The sequence below is a fragment of the Scylla paramamosain genome, chromosome 18, assembly GCF_035594125.1.
Source record: "Scylla paramamosain isolate STU-SP2022 chromosome 18, ASM3559412v1, whole genome shotgun sequence".
NCBI lineage: Eukaryota > Metazoa > Arthropoda > Malacostraca > Decapoda > Portunidae > Scylla > Scylla paramamosain.
Genome location: NC_087168.1, coordinates 6,368,038 through 6,373,172, shown reverse-complemented (window position 1 = coordinate 6,373,172; position 5,135 = coordinate 6,368,038). Strand labels below are relative to the sequence as shown.

Genomic DNA, 5,135 nt, shown 5'->3' with positions numbered 1-5,135 from the left:
AAGCTCACTGCACAGTGTGACAATACATTTTTTCCTTAAAGTTCTCCTATCAGGTGCAAGAAGTTGCCCTTTTAGGTATTCATCCCTATATCTATAAAGTAAAATGTATCTACAATAAATAGTAGCTTCCTGTAAGTTCTGTTATGACAAGAATAAATAAACTATGAAAATAAAAAGTTTTAACCACATATGTACTAACAAAAAAAAATCCATTTCAAAAACAAGTTCTGGATCAGCAATATAAATCCAATAATTTTAATCTGAACTTCACTCAAAGCCTTATTAATGTCTACAAGCAAGCTGCCTTTCTGTTTGCCTTTTAGACATGACTATTAAAATTGAAATTTTAACATACTGGAGCAAATACTGTAATCACAAATTTGCAGAGGAAAAGGCCTAGTTTGAGTGTCAAACTGAATTAATACTTGGCAGGTACAAAATCCCAAATCAGAATACATTAGCCATGCCACAAACTACCAAAAAGCCTGTCACATTCAAAACTAGCCAGCTTAAAAATATCCAACTTCTGGAATTAACAATCTTCTGGATTCAGAATAAATGGTTTGATACCTGTACTACTAAGTATTCCATGTGTGACAGGAACCTGTCAGCAGAACAGGGAGGTCAGCCAGTATTTCTGCAGACAAGCCAGAGTCCTAATAAATGGTTTGATACCTGTACTACTAAGTATTCCATGTGTGACAGGAACCTGTCAGCAGAACAGGGAGGTCAGCCAGTATTTCTGCAGACAAGCCAGAGTCCTGCTGGCAGAACAGGTTCAGCCAGTATTTCTGCAGAGTCTACCAGGTCAGCAATAACAGTAAATTTCCCTCTTCTCTTTGCTTTGCATACTGAAACAGGAGTTGATATACATATATGAAAATACTTATCTCAGACAAATTGTAGAAGGAAAGAAACTTCAACATCAGATTATTAACAGGAAATTTCATTATTTCTCATTGGATTGGCTCTAGTAGTATTCATCACTGTGGAACCCTTACATATAACACACCTAAATGGAACATTACTTGCTTAAAAATTAAAATAAAAAAATAAATAAAAACCTGAATTTCACACATCATCTAAATGTAATAAGGTTATAGTTATCACTAACCATGAGTGCAACTCCCAGCAGGACAGAAATGTACATCAGCACCCCTGAGAATAGTCCAAGAAGCATTTCTTCTCCTCCTGGACGGTGTCTATTTTCCTCTTGTCATTCATTTCCAATCTGAAACAGCAGTCTTATTTGAGAAAAAACTAATCTCAAGTAGTAACTCACAAATTTAATAAATACTCAGTGTTAATAGATAATTTCAAGATTTCTCAATGGATTGGCTCTGTTGTTGTTCATCATGATGAAATTCTTATTATCTGCTTGCTAGGATCCTTTAGTAATTGTTCATCTCAATATGTTAAACAGGATGGTGGAAATCATTTAGCATAACCAAAGTTCAATATAGGTACTTATAAATATAAGCCCTGCAAGGATAATGAAGCACAGGAAGAAACTACAACTCAATTCAACATTCCCCCTTCCCTTGAGGAGGAAATGTCAGGACATGAGAGATCTCACCACTAACATTAATAAAACAAACAAATAAAAAAAAAGTTGCACCCTTCTCTAATTCATCAATCCCCGTCAATGTGCCACCACAATCTTATTTGATACATCCTGTGCCTCCTGGATGCACTTTCACAGAATCTCCCAGCATGCTCAATTGTTTAGAGGTAGAATGTCACTCATTGACAGACACATTAAAGTCTAGAACAGATCATCCACATTCTAAAGTTTTATACAGTATAACTGAATATCACCCCACCACACTCCTCACAGTCAGGGCCAACACTTGCAACTTTCACAATTTTCAACATAATCACTAATTACTTAAAAGTAAAATTACATTCCTTGTTGTAAATATTGTGAAAAGAATCATAAGTATTTATAACTGCCAAATAAAAGCATGAAGGGCAGCAATAAACCACTTACTATTCTGTAAGTGATCCTACTGGCAGAACAGGAGTTGCCCAATATTGCAAGAGTTAATCAGTATTCACAATATTTCATCCCTTTCACTGATAAACTCTCGAACTCTCTGCTTCCTTCTGTATGAGTATTTCTCCATTCCTATAACTAATTCATTCAAGAGGGAGGTCTCAAGACACTTCAACTTTGTCTTATTCTCTAGGGCTTAACACCTCAATGAGCCTTATATATATATATATATATATATATATATATATATATATATATATATATATATATATATATATATATATATATATATATATATATATATATATAAACTTTATTGCCTATGGCCAGTACCCCTCACACACACACACACACACACACACACACACACACACACACACACACACACACAAAAAAAAAAAAAAAAAAAAAAAAAAAAAAAAAGCTATTGCAGGTAATATGTAAACACCTTTGAGAACCTCAATTCCATGGCAACTCACCTAATGGGCTTTTTTTAAATATGAATTTGGTTGCCCTTGGCCAGTACACCTAAAAAAAAAAAGTGAGCTATGCCAAGTAAAATACAAACCTCCATCTTTGGGAATCAATCTCACTTCTATGGCAGTTCTCATTTCAAGCAGTTTCAAACTCACTTGCACACTTTCACTTTCTCATTCTTACTCTCAGTGCAAGAATGGCAGGAATGATCTTAATCTGGTACTATAGATGTCTACACAAAAACTTCAAGACAGGCATATTGCTTATAAGTTATCATCACACAGTTGAGTTACCTATTGAATATTTGTAATGAAAATCTGCTCTCACCATTGACAGAGTTTCATGCTTCCTCTGCTAAGAAGTTCAGCCATTTGAACAAGAAACTTGTATGTACTCATGACTGTTGACATGAAGTTGGATGACTTCATGGCTGTTGTGTTTCTCCCCTTGGTAACATGATTTGTACCAACTGAAAGAACATATTTGTTAACAAAGCTCATCCATAAAAATTATCATCACTGGAAAAGAGAGAGAGAAAATAAATTACCATGGGGCTGGCTTTTAAGTTTTACCAGTTGGTCAGACTGCCACCAAGTGACTAAAGGCAGTTACATGAGCTACTTTCTCAGGAAATTTGTGCCAAGATTCAAAGTTGACTGCATTTTTATTGAAAAAAACAGAATGTTAGTCAAAATTTCAAGTATCAGCATGTTGGTTATTTTCTTGCAAGGTCAGCAAGTTGTGGTCAATGAAGATGTCAGTTAATTGGCAACAATAATGGTATTAGAAAAGTTTCCTAGAATTGTTGAAAAATTCTAAAATTGCTATTCTAGGAGTTCAAAATAATCTTGATGTTTAAATTTGCTTATAGCAAAGTACTTAGCTACTGAACACGTACATGCATGTACTTTGTCAAGTAGCACAAGCTGAGAGTGAATCACTTTGTAGCAGTCACATGGGTGAAGTGAAGAACTACAGTAACTAGGTTTAGTAGGTTTTGAACCTCAGTACCATGCAAAGTCTTGCCAACTGTCTTGGCAATTTATTGATGAGTTTTCAGGAAGTCAAAGGAGAATTGGTATAATTCTGAGTCACTTCAAGTCCCAGTCCTTGCTGGAATAAGACTAGAAATGGTGTCACAATAAAAAAAAATTCATGCAAAAAAACTGGAAACAAAAATTAGAGTTATCAACATGTAATATGGAAAATTAATACAATTATTAATTTTAACATAATAGAATACACATCATTCAACAGTAATAAGACTTAAATATTCTAACCCCAAGGGCATTGGGTTACCAGTTTGAGATTTTATATGGCTAAGGATTCAAAAGTTACTTTAAGTAAAGATCTTTAAGAAATCAGCTGAAGGCAATGCAATGGATTAAGTTTTATGTTTATATTTGACTCTTACGCAGCTAGTTACACACCTCAGGCAGGCTTTTATCTTTGTATTTTCTATGCTTTACTCCACTGTGAAGAAATGGAAGACCAGTTTCCCATGTTTTCCTCTGATGTGTAGAACTTTTTATTCTCGGAAGAACACTTAGGCATTGGCCAAGATCTGATAGCTACTACGCCACATCACATATTTATCTTTAATGTATCAGTTCTTTTTACATTTTTATTGAAATTCAAATATTAGGTATGGATTATTTAGCTTTTAAGATAATAGTCATATAGGTTGAGGGCATCTGGGATACTTATTGGTAGGGTCAGGTGACTCAGGTCAGACAAAGGGGTGGCTCAACCTCTCAGGGGTCACTCTCACAATGGAGGCAACTTTCAAGTGCTCACGTGCTTTCCACACCCAGTAATTTTCAGAGAAAGCTAACAGAGGTCTTATCATTGCAACCTCCAGAGCAATAGCTCGAACACCCAAAAGACACTAATGTGACTGAGATGACAGCACAACAAAATCTGCTCTGCCCCCAATCGAGATTATGCAACACAATTACCATGAACAAAAAATTATAGAAAAAAACAAGTTCTGAATAAACAATATAAATCCAATAATTTTAATCTGAACTTCACTCAAAGCCTTATTAATGTCTACAAGCAAGCTGCCTTTCTGTTTGCCTTTTAGACATGAGTATTGAAAATGAAATTAAAATATACTGGAGCAAATACTGTAATCACAAATTTGCAGAGGAAAAGGCCTAGTTTGAGTGTCAAATTGAATGTACGAGTAATACTTGGCAGGTACAAAATCCCAAATCAGAATACATTAGCCATGCCACAAACTACCAAAAAGCCTGTCACATTCAAAACTAGCCAGCTTAAAAATATCCAACTTCTGGAATTAACAATCTTCTGGATTCAGAATAAATGGTTTGATACCTGTACTACTAAGTATTCCATGTGTGACAGGAACCTGTCAGCAGAACGGGGAGGTCAGCCAGTATTTCTGCAGACAAGCCAGAGTCCTGCTGGCAGAACAGGTTCAGCCAGTATTTCTGCAGAGTCTACCGGGTCAGAAATAACAGTAACTTTCTCTCTTCTCTTTGCTTTGCATACTGAAACAGGAGTTGATATACATATATGAAAATACTTATCTCAGACAAATTGTAGAAGGAAAGAAACTTCAACATCAGATTATTAACAGGAAATTTCATTATTTTTCATTGGATTGGCTCTAGTAGTATTCATCACTGTGGAACCC

General features: G+C 35.1%; 1 long non-coding RNA gene across 1 annotated transcript; it reads right to left on the bottom strand.

Annotated features, from left to right (window-relative positions):
- Positions 1-623: 623 nt before the first annotated feature.
- On the bottom strand, positions 624-5,135 carry LOC135109063 (uncharacterized). Its single transcript, XR_010272566.1, has 3 exons — positions 2,801-5,135; positions 1,115-1,231; positions 624-851 (listed from the first exon to the last, which is right to left on the bottom strand). It is a non-coding gene; the product is annotated as an uncharacterized LOC135109063 (long non-coding RNA).